At 47.0% G+C, this 21,066-nt stretch overlaps 1 protein-coding gene across 4 annotated transcripts in view; it reads right to left on the reverse strand.

The window, feature by feature from the left end:
* Ulk4 (unc-51 like kinase 4) overlaps window positions 1-21,066 on the reverse strand; it is a 271,374-nt gene that overhangs the window by 2,081 nt on the left and 248,227 nt on the right. The gene's annotated exons all lie outside the window — the stretch shown is intronic.

A 21,066-nucleotide genomic window follows, 5' to 3' on the forward strand; every position in this document is an offset into this window, starting at 1 on the left:
CCTTTTCAGGGAGGGGCAGTGAGGTCTGAACGTGGGTCCTGAGCTACATGTGGCTGGCTGTGTTAGGGACCAGCCACCGTTTACTGTGGTTCCTGCAGACCTTTGACTTACAGGAATTGCACATAAAGATGGTTGCCTGAAAATGGCAGGTGCGGCTCCCTGGTGGCTGGAGTAAGCACGAATTTACAGGCTGCATCAGATTTATCTAGGCCCAGTCACTGCTTTCCCCAGCCCCTCAGAGGGGACTGACTTCGTGTGTGCAGACACGGTGCATGGCAGTGCCTCTGGGAAATGACTCCATAAACAGCAGTGAGATGACTGCCTTTACCCACAAGGCACAATTGGCCGCCAGGGGAATGGACTTCGATAACACCCTTTGTAGCTCATGAGCACAGGCGGAAAGCTGAAAGTGGACTGGATACAAGAAGTCACCTTGGTCAGAGGACCGCACCATGCCTTTTGCAGCATACGGCCATCGGTGAAGAGATAACTGATCCAAAAGAGACTAGGTGCTCTAATTTGAAAGTGACATCACCAGCGGTGTCCCACCCTCATCTCCAAAGACACACGGAAGGGGGGGTGTCGGGAGGAGGGCTGTGAAGGGCTGTCTACTGCACTTACACACTCAGAGCAGCTGAGGTCGCATGGGGGGGGGTGGCTACAGGGTGCTTCCTGGCAGCTGCTGGGGGAGGGAGAGTCATTCTTTTGTGTCCCCACTGGTAGGTGTCCCATGACTCAGTGGATGACCTCACACCGGGCACAGGACAAAGTTGGGTGAGGGGACATGTTGGGAGGACATGGGAGAAGTTGGAGGCAAGTGGGGTACATATGGCCATATCTGTTGTGTACATGCATGAAATTCTCAATAAAGAAATACTACATTCTTTTTCTTAAAGCAAGCTGAAGGGACTCATTGAACACAATGAGATTTGAGGCGCACCTGAACTAGGCAGTTGTCTTACTGGATGAGTGCATTGGACATTACAGCTATGAAAGTTCCAGAGAGCTGCTGGGTGAGACCGAGAACCAACATGCCACCCCCGTTCTATCTCCCTGAGCATAGTTGCCTGGCCAGCTCTCAAGTAGGCTGTCCAGTCAGGAACAGCAGGCCAGTATGGGGAGAAGGCCATAAGCCCCCGAGCTGTGGTGCACCTGCTTTTGCTGGGTGTGGCCACTTTGAAGTCCAGAGAGAAGTGAATAGGGAACTCCAGGAGGTAGCTGGAGACACAGCTGGGAAGGGAAGTTCACAAGCTCCCAGGGTTTACAGGGTTTCCTGTCCTTAGCTTCCTTTCTGGTGTGTCCTCCCTGTGGCCCCTTGGTGGCAATGACAGCAGCTGGTAACTGGAATCTGCATTTGAAACACCCTCCTCTGCTCTGACAGTGTTGGGTTCTGATGTGACACTGTTGGGGGCATAGACAGCTTCTCAACCAACAGAAAATGAAAGACCTGGAAAGCCAGAAGGTCCTGGGGTGACACTGATCTGGAAGGGGCTCGGGAATACAAGCCTGTAGTGCCATGCACATCGTGCCTGGGCTCCCCTTACCCCACCCGACGGTGCAGACAAGGTATGTTCTGACAGCACCGCATACCAAAGACCGCTAAGTCTCATTCCAGCCTGGGCCCAGGGACAGGGACACACTATGTATACACAGCACTTGGGAACCTTTTGGCCCAGGTCTGAAGCAGGAGTCTCAACTCATGGTTGCATCTACAGAGCAATTTCTGATGCTAAAACATAGTATTGCCAGTAGGTTTCCAACCAGACAAAACTTCATGACATTTTGAATGACCAGGATGGAATTTAAAATAACATGGAAGCATCTAGTCTAAACTTGGATTACAGTAAGTTAATAATGGCTGCAGATGGTGGGATACACCTTTCATGCCAGTACTTGGAAGAGACAAGCTGGTGAAACTCTTCAAGGCCAGCCTGGGCTGTGTAGCAAGTTCCATGCTAGCCAGAGCTCTGTGGTAAGGCCCTGTCTCGAACAAGACGACACAGTGGTGAAACACAGGGTGACAATGACACAAGCCTTCAGCTCATATGACAAGACTGACCTGCCAACCACTTAACATTCTAGAAGCAACAGGTAAGATGTAAGAAGGAGCCAAGTGGTTCTCACAAAACACACACAATTAGTAAATAAATTTCAGACTCTAAAGAAAACCAAATAAAAACCACCCAAAAGACACCCCACAGGATTGGCCCAAAGTGAAATAGAAGGCCAGTGAAGACAGCAGGAACCCATCAGTTTGAACAAACAGAAAAGACGTTCCTGTCAACAGTCTTGAGGTGACAGACATAGCAGTGACAGGTTTATGCTGCAGAAAAGGAGGATGGAGAAAGGAAGTGAAAACACCTGGGAAATCATAGCTGCAGCTGTTCCAGGTGGGGCACAAACAGGTGGTGCCCACCAAAACATTTCCCCACTCCACACCCAGATATCCCATGCTAGCCAAGCCTGTGGCACAGCACTTGGGAGGTAGAGTTCAGGGTCAGCCTGGGCTACCTGAGGCCCTGCCTCAAGAAAAAGCTGACTTGTGCTCATGGGTGCTGGTCCCTGCAGAGATGGTGTTTGGTCTCCTGGAACTGGCATTTCAAGTGGCTCTTTAGTTGTCCACTACAGGTGCTGTGGACTGGACGCCCGTTCTGGAAGGGCATGGAGGGCTCTTAACTGCTGGGACATCTCTCTAGCTTCCTGTGCAAAGTATTTTATACTCCAGGGCTACCATTAAAGCTAGCAGAGCCACAGTTACAACTGAGGGGCAACGTTACATGTTCGAGTAGAATGAAAGCCAGAAAGGAGAAAGCAAGGGAAACCCTGGAAGTCAACAAATCAAATAAAAAGGACTAGATCCTGACAGAAGTTACCATGGCATAGGTAACTTACACACAGCAAGCAGGTTTCTAAATGAGTTTTAAAATGAGCAACAACATGCCACCCACCAGCCTCAAAATGTTTAATAAAATTATGATGGAAGATACTTCTTCAGATAGTTTTAAGGTCCACCCTGGGACTGGAGTGAACTTGCAATATGGTAATGGCAAGAGGGGTGGGTAACACAAAGACACTTAGGTATGAGTGGTGACACCTGGTCCCACAGCATGGCCTCCACCTGAAGCAGGGTGTGGAGCTAAACCTCTCTTTTGAAAGAGAGGTTTGTTCTGTCTTGACTGTCTGCTTTCTCAAAACTTCAGTTTCCCCAAAGCCCAAACTGGGTCTCTTCAGTCATGTGCAAACATGGTGTCTTTCGTCATGGGGATGGGGGGGGGGGGCTGACATTTGTCCTCTGCTGGATTCACAGCCAGACAAAGACTTTGGGAAGAGCACTTCAGAGGGAGTGGGTGGAGACACCCAGAAGTGAGCACTCCTCTTGCAGTCACCAGGTCTTACACACCCAGAGGTGGTCAGGCCTGCTCGGCTGTGCATGAGGAGACCTCAGTATTTAAAGCGTCCCATGGCTGGTACCCGTTTTTCAGCTTTGTTTTCATCTTGACACGTCAGCCAGGTCAGCACACCAGTCACTACTTCATGTTGGTAAGGGGATGGGAAACAAAATTTCCACTGAATACACAAAGCTAACCCAATTGTTATAGTTGGGGAATTTGACCTCAGTATCAAGACTGGTTTTCTGCAGTTTCTGTGGCCCTGACAAAACTCTTGAAGAAAGCAGCTTTGGGGAGAAGGTGACTATTTTAGGTTAAAATTGCTGGTGAATTCAAGGCAGGGACTTCAAATATTAACACACATATCACATCCACAGTCGGGGGGGGGGGTAATGAATGCTTGCTTGCTTGGCAGCTACTGCCTAGCTCGATTTACCCACTCCTAAACAGCAGAGAATGCCCTGCCTAGGAAATGGCACTACCCATAGTGGCCCCGGTCTTCCCTCCTCAGCTGGCTTAAGACAATTCCCTCAGGTCCAGCAAGTATAGACAGTCCCTCAGTGAGACTCTCTGAGGTGACTCTAGGTTGTGTTAAGTTGACAACTAAAATTAACCAAGAGTTCAGAAGTCATTTGGGGGCTCTGGATATACATGTATGTCTATGTGTATATACATACACACACATGTATTATACATACACACACAGTCTATATAAACACATCAAACCTGGAAACATGCTTTGTGTATACCCAACCTGACTCCTCAGTATTTCACCATGGCTCACCGAGCCAGCATCCATCAGACCAGTCTGCACCGAGCACTTGAAATGCCCCCAGAGTTTCTGAGAGACACTGCTGTCCTATAGAATGGCCCTCGGGTCCTCAGCCTCACAACTGCCAGGTAGTGACTTTGTACAGACAGCCTTCAGTAGATCCCAGTTCTCTGATCTCGACTTCAGCTTCCTATACAGCAGCAGCCAGCATGAGGAGCCTTCCTGGGCCTCAAGTAGTAGCAGGACCTTGATGGTGGCCGGGCTCTCTGGTGTGCAGCCAAGGCTGTGAGGACAGAGGACCGGTTTGCTGGCCATTTGGAGACAGATCCAAACCTGCGTATCAGAGTGGACTATGCTGCCCATCTTCACAGGCCTCGGGGATTTGTATCAATAAATTCCTTCATGAAGCTTGGGAGCAAACTGCTCCCGCCCAGGCTTTGTGTGGGTATGTGTGTGTGTGGCCTGCTCTAACACAGTCCAGTGTGGACAGGCCCTGGCCCTAAGTATTTGTTTAGGATTGTTAGTATCTTTGGTGTTCCTGTGTGGCAAAACAAAGCCAAGGCTCTTAAGCATCTCTGACAGGTCCGGGCAACCCTGACAGACAGGATGCACCAGGGCAGCCCCGGTGCTCGGTGAGACTTGTTCCAGATGTATGCACAAGGAGGATTATTTTTAATTCTGTGGCTTCAGATCTCACAGGGACAAGCAAAAACAAGCAGGTAACTAGGACAACTCTACTTCACAGAGTTAACATTTCAAAAGCAAATCTCTCCATTCTGCCTCACACTGGTCTCTTATCTACTGTTTGTCTTCCTGGCCACATTGTCTTGTTTCTTCAGTCATTTCTCTAGACTGCTTTTCAAGACCCAACCCTCTCCTGCCCTCCGTCATGTGTTGCGGGGTACATATGATGGGCTTTCCAGAAGCTTCTCTGACAGCTGCAAAGGTCTCACCTTGTGTTCGCCCACACTGCTGGGTGTAAGGCTCTTGAGTTCCTTGTGACCTCTACTGGGTACTGACTGAGTGCATCCCAGATGGATGGATGGAGAATTTTCAGCCTTCATGCTGAGCTGCACTGGGAGTAGGGGTGGAGGTGGAGGGTCCCCAGAGTCCATTTAGAGGTTTTTCTTCCCTCACAAAAGCATGAGGGGCAAACACATGGAAACTGAACAGGGATCAACTGAACCACCACTGGGTCAAGGAAGAAATAAAGAAATTAAAGACTTCCTAAAATTTAGTTAAAATGGCTCCACAACATACCCAAACTTATGGGGCACAATGAAAGCAGTGCTAAGAGAAAAGTTAATAACACTAAATGCCTACATAAAGAAGCTGGAAAAAATCCCACACTAGTGAATTAACAGAACAACTGAAAGTGTTAAAAAAGAAGCAAACTCACCCGGAAGTAGTAGATGGCAAGTAATAGTCTAATAGAGGGCTGAAATCAATAAAGTAGAAACAAAACAATACAAAGAATCAATGAGACAGAGTTGGTTCTTTGAGAAATTCAACAAAATAGACAACCCATTATTGAAACTAACCAAAAGACAGAGAATATCCAAATTCAGAATCCAAACAAATCAGAAAAAGGGAGAGGGCATAACAGACACTGAGGAAATCCACAGAATTATCAGGTCATAGTTCAAAAACCTGTACTCCACAAAATTGGAAAACAGTAAGGAGATGGACAATTTTCTAGACAAGTACCACATACCAAAATTAAAAGAAGAACAGATAAACAAATACACCTATAACCCCTAAGGAAATAGAAACAGTTAACTATCAATAGTCTCCCAACCAAAAACAGCCCAGGCCCAGATGGTTTCAGCGCAGAATTCTACCAGGTGTTCAAAGAAGAACTAATACCAAATACTGCTCAAATTATTCCACACAATAGAAACAGTAGGAACGTTGCCAAACTCTTTTTTACAAGGCTACAAAGATAAGCCACACAAAGACACAACTAAGAGAATTACAGACCAATTTCCCTCATGAACATAGATGCAAAAATACTCAATAAAATACTGGCAAACCAAATTCCAGAACACATCAGAAAAATCATTCACCAAAGTAGGATTCATCCCAGAAATGCAGGGATGGTTCAGCATACGAAAATCCATCAAAGTAATCCATCACATAAACAAACTGAAAGAAAAAAAAAAAGATCATCTCATTAGACGCAGAAAAAGCCTTCAACAAAATTCAACATACCTTCATGATAATGGTCTTGGAGAGAATAGGGATACAAGGAACATACCTAAACATAATCAAGGCAATATACAGTAACCCAACAGCCAACATCAAACTAAATGGAAAGGAACTCAAAGCAATCCCACTGAAATCAGGAACAAGACAAAGCTGTCCACTCTTTCCATATCTATGCAACCATAGTACTTGAAGTTCTAGCTAGAACAATAAGACAACAAAAGGAGATCAAGGGGTTACAAATTGGAAAAGAGTCAAACTCTCGATATTTGCTAATGGTATGATACTAAAGATAAGTGACCCAAAAAATTCTACCAGAGAACTCCTACAACTGATACCTTCAGTAATGTAGCAGGAGACAAGATTAACAACAAAAAAAAAGTAGCCCTCCTATATATAGAAGATAAAAGGGCTGAGAAAAAAATCAGAGAACATCACCTTTTATAATAGCCACAAATAACATAAAATATCTTGGGGTAACTCTTAACCAAACAAATGGAAGACCTGTATGACAAGAATTTTAAGTCTTTAAAGAAAGACATTAAAGAAGATATCAGAAAATGGAAAGAACTCCCATGCTCTTGGATAAGTAGTATCAACATAGTAAAACTGGCAAACCTACCAAAAAGTAATGTACAGATTCAATGCAATCCCCATCAAAATCCCAGCACAATACACAGACCTTGAAAGAACAATACTCAACTTCATATGGAAAAACAAAAAAACAGGATAGCCAAAACAACCCTGTACAATAAAGGAACTTCTGGAGGCGTCACCATTCCTGACTTCAATGAAATGAAAACACCTTGGTATTGGCATAAAAGCAGACAGGTAGACCAATGCAATCTAATTGAAGACCCTGATATCAACCGACACACCTAAGAACACCTAAATTTTGACAAAGAAGCTAAAAATATAAAATGGAAAAAAAAGAAAGCATATTCAACAAATGATGCTTGTATAACTGGCTGTCAACATGTAGAAGAATGCAACTAGATCCATATCTATCACCATGCACAAAACTCAAGTCAAAGCGGATCAGAGACCTCAACATAAACCCATCCACACTGAACCTCATAGAAGAGAAAGTGGGAAATACTCTTGAACACATAGGCACAGGAGACCACTTCCTAAATAGAACACCAGTAGCACAGACACTGAGAGCAACAATTAATAAACGGGACCTCCTGAAACTGAGAAGCTTCTGCAAAGCAAAGAACATGGTCAACAAGACAAAACGGCTCCCTACAGAATGGGAAAAAATCTTCACCAACCGCACGTCTGATAGAGGGCTGATCTCCAAAACATACAAAGAATTCAAAAAACTAGACTCAATATACCAAATAATCCAGTTTAAAAATGGGGTACAGATCTAAATAGAGAATTCTCAACAGAACAATCTCAAATGGTGGAAAGACTCTTAAGGAAATGCTCAACATCCTGAGTCATCAGGAAAATGCAAATCAAAACCACTCTGAGACACCATCTTACACCAATCAGAATGGCTGAGATCAAAAACACCAATGACAGTCTATGCTGGAGAGGATGTGGAGAAAGGGGAACACTCCTCCATTGCTGGTGGGAATGCAAATTTGTACAGCCACTGTGGAAATCAGTATGGGCAGTTTCCCAGAAAAGTAGAGATTAACCTACCTCAAGCCCCTGTAATGCCACTTTTGGGCAATACCCAAAGGATGCATAGTCACACCACAAGGACATTTGCTCAACTATGTTCATAGCTGCATTATTCGTAATAGCCAAATTTTGGAAACAACCTAGATGCCCCTCAACTGAAGAATGAATAAAGAAAATACAGTATATTTACACAATGGAGTACTACACAGTGGTAAGAAACAATGACATCCTAAAATTTGCAGGCAAATGGACAGAACTGGAAAAAAACATCCTGAGTGAGTTAACCCAAAACCAGAAAGACAAATATAGTATGTTCTCACTCATAAGTGAATACCAGACATAAAGCAAAAGATACCCAGCCTACAATTCACAACCCAGAGAAGCTTGAACCCTCCTCCAGATATTGATGGAAGCAGATGCAGAAACCCACAACTAACCAATGGGCCGAGCTCCTGGAGTACAATCAAGGTGAGGGAGGAGTGATAATATGAACAAAGGAGTCAAAACCATGATGGGGAAACCCACAGAATCAGCTGACCTGAGCTAGTGAGAGATCACTGACTCAGGTCTGACAAACGGGGAATCTGCATAACACTGAACCAGACCCCCTTAATATAGGTGGCAATGGTGTGACTGGGACAATATATGAGGCCTCTGGCAGTGGGTCCAAGATCTAACACTAATGCACAAACTATATGAGCCCATTCTATATGGAGAGAGATACCTTTCCCAGCCTAGACACAGGGGTGTGTGTGTGGGGGGGGTTGGGAGGTGCCTTGGTCCTGCCTCAACTAAATGACTTAGACGACTTCCTAGGGGGAGGCCTTACCCTCTCTGAGGAGCAGATAGGAAGTATGGGAGGGGTGGGGTGGGAGGAGAGGAGGAAGGGGGAACTGGGATTGGAATGTAAAAAATAAATTAATAAAAAATGTTTTTTAAAAAAAGCATGCGGGGCCCTAAACAAGGAGATGAACTGAAAGAAATCTAGAGAGGTCTCAAAAGGCAAATCGATTGTGTCCTAGTCACTGTTGTATCGCTGTGAGGAGACACCATGACTACAGCAGCTCTTACAAAGGGAAGCATTTAGCTGGGGCTGGTTTATAGTTTCAGAGGTTTAGTCCGTTGTCGTCATGGTGGGACATGGCAGCCTGCAGACAGACATGGTGCTGGAGAGGGAGCTGGGAGTTCTTCATCTAGATCCGCAGGCAGCAGTAAGACACTAGGCCTGGCTTGAGCATCTGAGACCCCACAGCCCACGCTCAGTGACACACTTCCCCCAACAAGGCCAAGGAAGCCATACAATTGCTATTGAGGAGCATTGAACAAGCCCATCTTAGGCGCCTAGATTATGAACAACCCTTATTGTGGTTGTACTTTCCTCCAGTTTTTTGGCAAAATGGCCCTCTATAGTAGATCCACATGTCAGCCTCCCCTAAGAAGGTTGTGTCCGCTATTATGATTTGATGTTACAATTGTTATGGAAAGCACATAAATTTAGCACCCAAACCTTTGGAAAGCCTCCTGATAAGATCATTCTCCCCTATGACAAGGAAGAGGTTGAGTATTTACAGACCTCTCATGACGGGTGGACACTTTTTATCACATCTACGGGAGACAAATTTGATAACCACTCCCCAAATAGCCCCTTGCTGTCCTTTTTTAGGCAGCACCCTGTAATCTTTCCCAAGATTATAAAGGAGGCCCCCTTCAAGGGGGTGCACTCAGTATTTACAGATGGGTCCTCTAAGGGTTTTGCAGTGGCGGTTTCTTCCCAAGTACAAAGGCAATTATCCATGGGACAAGTATCTCACAAGCTGCTGAATTGATTGCTTGCCTAGTGGCCTTCCAGTTGTTTGACAAAGAACCTTTTAATTTTTCTACTGATAGCATTTATGTTGCTAATAGTGTAGAGCCCTTAGAGACTTCTCCAAATGTTCTTCCCACCTCTCAGTTCATTCTCTTCTAGTTAAGCTTCAGCATCTCATTTGGCAGCACATACACCCTGTATTTGTGGGGTACATACGTGCACATAAGGCTTCCCAGGACCCCTTGCCCAGGGCAATCAGCTTGCTGATTCTTAACCCCACCCCCAATAGTCATGTTTACAGAGGAGCGGCACGCTCGCCAGCTTCGTGAGCGGTACCATCTAAATGCACGCTCCCTTAAGTTTCATACCAGCTGCTCCTCACCTGTTGCCACTCAGATTACTTCTCAATGCCCTGATTGTGCCCCTTATCATAATTCCCCCAACAAGGGGGTGAATCCCCAGGGCCTAAGGGCTAACAATCTTTGGCAAATGGATGCACCCACCTGCCTCAAGCAGGAAAATTTAAATATATGCATGTTTCTGTGGATACATATTCTAAGGTGGTTTTTGCATCTCTACATTCCAGAGAAAGGATTAAAGATGTCATCTCTCATTGTTTGTAGACCTTTGCCTATATGGGTGTTCCTGATATCTTAAAAACGGATAATGGCCTCGCATATATTAGTCATCGTTTCACGGCCTTCTGCAAGGAAAATCATATTGATCATTCATTTGGCATCCCACATAACCCTACGGGAACAAGCCATCGTGGAATGCACTCATGCCACCCTTAAACAGTATTTTTATAAAATAAAAAGGGAGAATAAATGACTTCCCCTAATTCTACCATAGTAGATAATTCTACTATCTACCATACTTTACATTTTAAATTTTTTGACTGTAGATAAAAATAATTTGTCTGCAATGGAGAGACATTGAAACAAACCCTCTCAATCACTGGGATGGGTTAGAGAGAAAGACCTGATATCAGGAAAATGGCAGCCACCCACTCCCCTGTTAGCTAGGGTTAGAGGAGCTGTTTGTGTTTTTCCTTCAGGAAGGGAAAAGCCCATCAGGGTCCCTGAACGGTGTGTGTCCGTCATGTGGACCTTGACGCCGCTCCTCACGCTGGCCCTGATCAAGACAACCCAGACGTCACTGAGCGGAGAAATCATTAAAGGTTAATTTTAGTAATGTTTTTTTGCTTATCTCCCTTTTTCTTTGTTACATGGAATGGGACGGGGGGGGGGGAGAATCTCTCAATTGTTCTTCCAGCTCCTGTGTCCTCTGGATGAGGCCAGGGTGGGCCATGGAGCTTACCCCCGAAGATGGGAAGTGTGGCTGTATTCTTGGGGCAGAGGGGCATCAGCTAATTGACAATTTTTGTAACTGCTGGCCTCCTGAGAATGCCAATGCCCTGATCACCCGAATCCCCTTCTTAGCTCCCATGGTAGTGGAAGACCACCATATCCGGGAAGAAATCATCTTGTATTGGACTAGAAGAGATTTCGGGATCACCGCTGCTGTTGTTGCCGCTACTGCCATCTCAGTGACCGCGGCAGCCATTGTGGGTGTTGCGGTTGCTCAGTCGGCTTCCAATGCAGAGACTGTTAATGACCTTGCTGGCAGAGTCAGCGAGGCCCTGGCCATGCAGAATATCCTAAATTCCCATATTCAGTTTGGTTTCTGTAAAAAATGTTTCTATGGGAATGTCCAGATTGAATTCATATTTGGCTGGACCCTGGAATGATTCTTTTGTAAATTTTACCAATGTTTTGGCTCACCAGATCATAGAAATTAATAAGATGAGGGTTATTCCGCTCTCAGGCGAGGGGTGGTGGAATGCCATGACCCAGTTATGGGGCTGGGTGCAGCGATGGGGAGGCGCTATGTCCTTTGCCATTATGGGAGCACTTCTGGCTAATCTAGGGTTATTTGCACTATGCAAGGTCCAGCGGACCTTCCACAAGTCCTACTTAGCCTCACCCATGGTTCTCCCGATAGCCAGGAGGTTTGGCTACAAATGCTCAACAAGAGATGAAGGGGTCCCCACGACGGGCAACCTATGGGACACCACCCACCTAAGACAGGAGATCAGGGGCAGGAAAGCCTGTGTGACCTAAGACAGGGAACCCTCATATAAAACAAAAAACAGGGAATCATGGGAAAAAGGTGACCCTGACAGAAACCCAACAACCCCACAATGACGTTGCAAAACATGTTTACTGGAGCAGAATGTGATTTCCCTCCAAGAGCTCCGTGACCGTGCCCTGAACCCAGGCTTGAGACTAACCGCCTCTTCCTGAGCTCCCCCTCCCTCTTCTGGTGCTAGGGTATAAACCAGCCCAGGAAAAAAATAAAGAGCCTTCTGACCACCAAGCCAGCTCTCTGTGTAGTTAGTTAATCCCGACACTCTTCGCAGATTCTTGGTCCCAGGCCGAGCAGGCGCGGCACTCTTCCTCCTCCTGGCTGGCCTGCACCCCGGCCTAACTGGTGACCTGCTCTTCCCTCACACATCAGCACTAAACCTGCCCAGCCGGAGGCCACAGATGGCAAGATGAGGGTTTCAGTGTTTTTCTTTTTCATCCCATAAGACAGAGTTATTTGCTAGGTGAAATTAAGTTGTTTCTTCTTTCTCTTGAGTTCAGCCAGTTCTCTCAGCTCTCCTCAGGGCAGGTAAAAAAAATGCCCTTCTTGCTTAGAAACTGTTCATAACTGCATCCATTTCCAGCCATTAAGCCAAGCATGTTTAAAATACTGCATGTAAGAGATCTGGTCTGGGAAAAACCTTTTAGGCCTGATTGAACTACACCCGCCTCCCACAGCCAGCCCCAAAATAAGTGAGAGGAAGAAACAGGCTTAATTGGCAAGAAATGGGAGCGTTGTGGACCTCTTGTGGCGTGAACTGGAGCCTACGCACAGAAAGTTCCAGGGAAGGAGAGGGCCAGGGTGCGTGTTTGCCAAGAGACCTAAACTGAGTGCTTGGAAAGGAAACCCAGAGTGTCCGAGGCAACAGCAGGCGGCAGTGGGATGTGGCCGGAGTAATTCCTCACCAGAGAGAACTTGACGGGGCAGCCATTGTGTGACTCGGCAAGTGTGAGGACTTGGGTCAGAAGGAGTGAGTGCACTGTGTCCCCTCCACCCATGGCATGGCCGCAAGCTGGCCCTGTGGCTGTGAAGGCACTGACTTTGTGCTCGGTGCCAGGGATATGTGTGAATATGTCTGTCTGTCTGTCTGCTTGCCTGTGTATGTGTGTATATGCGCAAGTGTATATGTGCATGTATGTATGTGTGTATATGCGTGTGCATGTATATGTCTGTGGGGTGGGCAAGGGGGAGGAGACTTGGAGGGAGAGAGCAACCTAACTGACATCTCAGCCCTTTCTCTGGATTAGCCTGTGGACGGAGGGAAGCTAGGCAGAGCTAGGTCAGGTCCACAGGCTAAGTTAACCCCACAGCCTCCTCCTTTGCTCCGTTCACCTCTTTACAAACGGAGGACACTACAGTGCTGGCCACTTAACTGTTCTGTGCTGTTCAGCTACTGTAAGAGCAATGGGGAAATCCCTACCAAGTCCTCCCCCAATTACAATTCAAGTCCCTACAGGCATTGGCAGCAGATATGGAGACTCCAAGCTGGGTGCCAAGGCCCTCAGTGTATCAGAGCTGGGCAGGAAGGACACACAGCATGGGTGTGGTGAGCACATGTGAACAATTCTTCAGGTGGCCTTCAAGGATCCTGCAGATGTCACCAGGACTCTGAGTGAGATCAGAGTGACTCTGTCTGCAGATTCTAGATATGTCCTAGTTGAGTGAAGTCACCAAACAGTTTACAGCCCTTTCTCTTATTGGGTTAAACATCTAAGTAGCCCTTGGGAAAGGGGAAGAAAATCTGATTCCTTCATGTTCTATAAGCAGAACACCCCATTTCCATGAGAGCCATCATAGCTCCGCGCCCTCTGGATGAGGCCAGGGTGGGCCATGGAGCTTACCCCCGAAGATGGGAAGTGTGGCTGTATTCTTGGGGTAGAGGGGCATCAGCTAATTGACAATTTTTGTAATATTCCCAATAGACTCACTACATGGGCATTTTGGTAAGTGATGGCTTTTTAACATCACAGAATGGTTACCTCCGTGGGCCATGAAGCTCTGAGCCATGTTATGATGGGTGGTAAGATGGCCGTCATGACAGCTGTGGGTTTTGCTCATAACTTAAGCAGAAACACCTTTGCTACAGGAAAGCATGACACCCACAGGTAAGGAAGGGGGCAGAGGGACATTAAAGGGTGGGCCTGGTCTCCAAACTTCTTTGAGTCTATGTTCACTAAAACTCCAAACATAGTTGGGATTCTAATATAAAATAGGAGGTCTGGGGTCAGAGGGACAGGAGAGGAGGCCACAGTGGCCAAGCTGGTGGCTAGGCCATGTCCTGCCATCCTCTGTGTGGCCAGACCCCAGTCTCCACTCAGGGAGGCAGGTGAGGGGCTGCTCTAGGCCAGTGGGCAGGTACACAGCCATGGAAACCAGGAGCAGAAACGCATGGATCCTGGGAGTGGCCTGCATGCTTCCTGGGTGCAGCAGCAGGCAGGTACCTCCATGACGCTCACCCCCGTCTCAGGGACCTGTTCAGAAACCAGCTGGCTACTTGGGCAGCCACCAAAATAGGAGCTAGGGAAGCCACTCGAACCTACAGTGATTCGGGTCCTCTTGGGCCTTAACTCTGTCCTCCAGACTTCACCTTGAATGTCTGTCTCTAAGGGGCACTGAAATTCTTCCCCATTAGAAAAACTGGGAGGAAAATAAAACAAAAAGGGAAATTGGAGTTAAAGTCTATTTTGGCTTCATGATTAAAGTCGTCAGGCACCAATTAGATGGCTGGATCGACAGAATCCCCATGCTCTTGTGATTTTGGTCAAGGGTCTTGACAGCCTTTGGGAATATCTGAAAGGTGACCTAGGTGAGCAGCTCTGTGTGACTTTCCCTCTCCCTCAGCCAGGACCCCACCCGGAGGGCTTTCTTTGGGGTGCCGTTGAGGAAAGTTCTATGCAGGAGAGCTGACACATGAGAGAAGGAACTATGGAGGGCGGGGCTTGGGAAACACTGGGATCAGCTGACCCACACAGGAAAGGATTTTCTGGCCAAGGGCCAAATTGGCCTCCATCTATGCATTATTAACTAAAGCAAGGCTGGGAGCCTCTGGGCACCTCAGCCTTTTTAATAATATGCAGAGGCCAAGATATGCAGCTGGCCTTTGGCCTCTGCCTGCTGGGTCTTCAAGGGGATCTAGCAGGAGGGAATTGGGGGGTGGTGAGAGGACGGATGCCCCTGTCATGACAGGGTTTAGGATCTGGACTCGGGGGACCTGTGACTACCACGTGGCCTGTCACATGTGCTCCCGGAAAGCACTGGACACTTTAGCAGAAATACAAGCTGCCCTGGGTTGAGCCTCCTCATGTGGGTGGAGTCCAGGCTCTGGCACAACTCTGGTGTGTTCCACAGAGACTTGGATGAGGATGTGACTGAGCCCAGTCCCAGAGTGCTGAGACAACCAAGGGCTCCCTCTTGATCTATGTGAGACCCTGTGGAGGTGGGGGTGATGGGGAATATACTTCTTTGTATGTTCATCTTATTGATTATTGAATAAAATACTGTTTAGCCAATGAGACAGCAAGTTATGACTAGGAGTCAAAGAGGATTCTGGGAAATGTAGTAGAGAAGTGGTGATCCAGGCAGGAAGTGACATAGCAAGGAGACTCATATTTGAGCAAGGAGAAACAGGAAGGGCTCTCTTTCCCCTTGCTCCTACTCCAGCAGCACAATGTGATCCACCGGCAAGGAGGGACGCCAATAAGGCGTCCGATAAGTCTTATAAAATATATAGATTTATGATAATTAAGACTGAGCTAACAGATGAGAATCCTAGTCATTGGCCAAGCAGCATTTCAACCTAATACAAGTTTCTGAGTATTAATTTGGGCCCTAACTTGGGCGGGCGGCTGGCGTAAAACGCACACATGGTGGTGGGGCTCCGAGGCTTTTGGCAGAAAGATTTATCATAACATGGTGGTGACTGCAGCAGGGTATGGGGGTCCAGAGGACAGGCTGACTGTCCTTTTCATGGTTCCTACACATTTCTTAGTGGCATTAAGGTTAAAAGTCAGAATAGAATCTAAAAGAAAGCCCTTCAGGTTCTGTCTGATAAGAGCTTGGAGCTCCACTCCCCTCTACCCCCGCCACCCCCCCATTCAAATGCAAAATCTTTCTGAGGGGCTCCCTCCAAAGAAGGCAGGAAAGAAATAGTAAAGGAAGGGAGATAGGGCACACTCTTTCTCCTCCTCACGTGCCGCTCGCTCTCTCCACAGCCTTTCACCCCAGTTGCTGCACACTGTGCACTCACCAGCATCACACTGTACCCAACAAATACCCACAGTCATCAGCTATCACACACCAGCATCACACTGTACACAACAGATACCACAGTCATCAGCTGTCACACACCAGCATCACACTGTACACAACAGATACCAGTCATCAGCTGTCACACCCAGCATCACACTGTACACAACAGATACCACAGTCATCAGCTGTCACACACCAGCATCACACTGTACACAACAGATACCACAGTCATCAGCTGTCACACCCAGCATCACACTGTACACAACAGATACCAGTCATCAGCTGTCACACCCAGCATCACACTGTACACAACAGATACCACAGTCATCAGCTGTCACACACCAGCATCACACTGTACACAACAGATACCACAGTCATCAGCTGTCACACCCAGCATCACACTGTACACAACAGATACCAGTCATCAGCTGTCACACACCAGCATCACCCTGTACACAACAGATACCACAGTCATCACACACAGACCAAAAATAAGGCCACTCTGGTGCCCACCCATAGAGAACCACCAAGGCCATGCCCATGGAGTCGGGGTGGCTGCTCTTCTAGTCTCCTCACACCATTCTGTGTGTCCAGGAGGAGGGAAGACAGAAGAGAGGGAGGGAGAGGCAGTGACACAGTTAATGGCTGTGGAGGCGCTGTAGGTTTATAGAAATGTATGGGGGTGCTTATTCTGAAGCAGGAGACTCAGTGGATGGTAGAAAGCCTCAACAGACCACAGCACTCCACCTTTAGGTCTTCACTTGAAACCCCCATCCCTACAAAGCCCCCATCCCTACAAAGGTAAAGTTATACAATGGAAAAAAGAAAGCATCTTCAACAAATGGTGTTGGCATAACTGGATTCGGACATGTAGAAGATTGCAGATAGATCCATATCTGTCGCCATGCACAAAACTTAAATCCCAATGGATAAAAGATCTCAACATAAATCCAGCCACACTGAATCTCCTAGAAGAGAAGGTAGGTGATACCCTAGAACAAAATGGTACAGGAGACCACTTTCTGAACATAACACCAGTAGCACAAACATTGAGATCAACAATTAATAAATGGGACCTCCTGACACTGAGAAGCTTCTTTAAGGCAAAGGACACAGTCAGCAAGACAAAATGACAGCCCACAAAATGGGAAAACATATTCACCAACCCCGCATCTGACAGAGGGCTGATCACCAAAATATACAATGAATTCAAGAAGCTAGCCACCAAAACACCAAACAATGCAATTTAAAAGTAGAGCGCAGAACTAAATAGAGAATTCTCAACAGAAGAATCTAAAAAGGCTGAAAGACACTTGAGAAAGTGCTCAACATCCTTAGCCATCAGGGAAATGTAACTCAAAACCACTCTGAGATGCCATCTTACTCCTATCAGAATGGCTAAAATCAGTAACACCAATGACAATCTATGCTGGAGAGGATGTGGAGAAAGAGGAACTCTCCTCCATTGTTGGTGGGAGTGCAAACTTGTACAGCCACTTTGGAAATCAGTATGGCGGTTTCTCAGGAAAATGGGAATCAGCCTACCTCAAGATCCAGCAATTCCTCTCTTGGGCATATACCCAAAGAATGCACGTTCATGCAACAAGGATGTATGTTTAACTATGTTCATAGCAGCATTATTTGTAATAGGCAGAACATAGAAGCAACCTAGATGCCCCTCAACTGAAGAATGGATAGAGAAAATGTGGTACATTTACACAATAAAGTACTACTCAGCAGAAAAAAGCAATGGAATCTTGAAATTCACAGGCAAATGGATGGAACTAGAAGAAACCATCCTGAGTGAGGTAACCCAGTCACAAAAAAGACAAACATGGTATGTACTCACTCATAAATGATTTTTAGACATAGATCAAAGGATTACCAGCCTACAATCCACATTGCCAGAAGAGCTAGGAAACAAGGAAGACCCCAAGAGAAGATTGCATGGTCCCTCGAAGAAGGGGAGGGGGGACAAGAACCTCTGAACAAAGTGGGAGCACGGGGAGTGGGTGGAGAGGAAGGATGTGGGAAGGGAAGAGGAGGGGGAGGAGAACAAGAGGACTGAGACAGGGGAGGAGTAGAGGAGGGCTAGAAAGGAGATGCCTTGATAGAGGGAGACAGCACAGGTTTGGAGAGAGGTCTGGCACAGGGGAAATGTTAGGGGATCCACAGGGAGGACCCCAACTAAGAATCCAAGCAGTGGTGGAGAGAATACCATTGATGCCCTTTCTTTTTAATGAGATTGGCGTCTACCTTGGTTACCATTCCTAGAGCCTTCATCCAGTAGCTGTTCGAAGCAGAAACAGGCACCCACAGCTAAGCACTGAACCATACTCCTGGAATCCAATTGGGGAGAGGGAGGAGGGATGAGCAAAAGAGTCAAGATGGTGCTGCAGAAACAGTTGGCCTGACCTAGTGAGAGCATGGAGACTCTAGTCATAAAGCTGGGGAAACAGCACTGGACTGAACCAAGCCCTCTGAATGTGGGTGCCAGCTAGGAGGCCAAGACAGTCTATGGGACCTGTAACAGTGGAACCAGTGTTTATCCCTAGAGCACAAATGGACTTTGGGAGCACATTCCCTATGGAGGGATACTGTTGCAGCCCTCCCCCAAATGATATGACAGACTTTGAAGGTCCCTGGTGGAGGGCCTCACTGTCCCTGGGGAGGAGCTGGGGGATGGGTTTGGGGGATTGGTGGGGAGCATGGGAGGATGGGAGGGTGAGGGAATGGGGGGTAGATATGTAAATATGAGAATTTAAATTAAAAAAAAAGGAAAAAGAAAAGGAATAAAAGCCACAGACTGATGAGGAGCTGACCCAGGCTGTCCTTTTACAGAAGACCCTAGAGACAGATTTCTGCGTGTTCCGTGTGTCTCATTTGGATTAGCCTATAACTGTTCAGACTCGCTAATTTTTCTCGTGCACTGTCTAATTTGCAGCCAACCCCACCCTGTGTATTTGGATCTCAGACTCTGGAGTTTCACTTCTTGTTTCTCATTTAAAAGTGTCTCCAGTGGCTCTGGACTTTGCACATGCCCAGGGTACCGACTTGTCTGGCCATGGTGAAGTCTGAGTCGGCTCTGGCCGCGTTCCCTCCTTCCCACACCTTTCACAGAAGACTGTTCTTGTATGATGTGTGTGTGGTGCAGCTGACTCACTGCAAACACTGATTTGCTGAGGTCTTGCATCTCTGCATTGCTAGGGCTCTGTCCAGGGCTAACTTTTCCCCACCAGAGGCAAGGCGTGCTATGTGTTCTACTTGACATGCGGCGTGTTTTTCCAGGTGGTACAACAGGCCACCTGGCCCTGGGTGAGCATTTTGGCACAGTTCACTGTGAATCCTTCCCATAGTCTTTAGCTTCCCACACAGGTGCTTATGACTCCTGCTCAATACTCAGCGGGCATCAGTGGAGCCTGAGCTTTCTGTGCAGAGTTCTGCCCTGTGAGCACTGTCTGCCTTGGCCTCCCTCCACTCTATGCTCTGTGCCTTCTTCCCAGGGACTCTGCTGCTGTCCATGCCAGTGTTCCACAAGCTGTGACTACAGATGCTCAAGGTATGCATGCCACCTCTTAGGGGCCACTAACTGTCACTGCCAGTGTCTAGTGTCATATTAATTCCTCCTCCACCTGCCCCATTCCTCCTTTTAGCTATGTTCAACAGGAGGGTAAATCTGGGCTGTGTAACTTCGTGTGGGCCAGAAGCAGAAATCCTAACACTAACTTGTAACGTTCCACCCCCCTAAGCCTGTCTAATGGCTCCCCTGCTGCTGGCCACATGGGAGTTTCCAGTTCTTTGCTTTTGTCCCCAGCTTATGGTATATTTTAACATTACCCGGGAATATAGGCATACAACAGCACGTTACTCCTTCATGGTGGTTGTTTTTCTTCCATAGATAAAGATTAATTAACTTCCCTAAAAGGCCCAAGGATTGGCTCTTGAAAGCTGGTGGCGTCCTCGGAATCCTAATTTAAATTATTCATGAGATCTCTGCCGGCAACAAATCCAAATTAATGTCTAAGCCTTGGCCTAGAACCCATGGCTATAACAGTAGTGGCTCAGAATAAAAATGTCCATGGGCCAGTGACCACTTCTCCCAGGCTGCTAGGGTTTCTAATGACTGGTGTGGTTGTTTCCACCCTAAGAAGCTGGGTTCCAGTTTTGTATTGCTCTAGTTCTTGTCATTTCTTGGGGTCTCATATGGACACAGGAACCTGGAGCTTCTATTTGTGTGATAGCAAAGATGAGAAAAGTTTATATGACAAGCTGCCGCTGTCACAGCTACATAGCTTAGATTCCCCCGGGCTCAGGGTTTTGCTTGCTAGGAGTTCTGAGTCAGTCAGACTACATGCATGTTTAGTAGGCCATGGATGCTCCCTGCTGCCCTCAACTTGACTCAGAGGCCCTCCCTCGTTCCATGGGAGCCAGAGCAGAGAAGTGGATTATCCTAGCAGAGAGAGAGAAAGAGAGAGGGGGAGAGGAGAGAGAGGGATGCAGGGAGGGAGGGAGGGAGGGAGAGAATGAATGAATGAATGAATGAATGAATGAATGAATGAATGAATGAATGAATGAGTGAGTGAGTGAAGGTTTGAGTTCCTTGTAGCCCATGGTGCTTGGCGAAGGTCCTGGAAAGGCTCCTTATTGTCCTCTATTAAGACCAAGGAGACAGTGATGGAGCAGAGAGAGTGGCCAGGGATCACCTGGACTCTGGGGGCATTGTGTCATGATCACAATCAGAGGAGGGCAGTGTCCTGCACTCACTCCCCCACCAGTTTTCCAGGATGATGTCATGGTGCCTGGTTGGCGACTCTGTGACAACGTTTGCACATGGATTTTGCTTTAGAAAGTATTTGTCTTTT

The sequence above is a fragment of the Cricetulus griseus genome, chromosome 4, assembly GCF_003668045.3.
Source record: "Cricetulus griseus strain 17A/GY chromosome 4, alternate assembly CriGri-PICRH-1.0, whole genome shotgun sequence".
Taxonomy (NCBI): domain Eukaryota; kingdom Metazoa; phylum Chordata; class Mammalia; order Rodentia; family Cricetidae; genus Cricetulus; species Cricetulus griseus.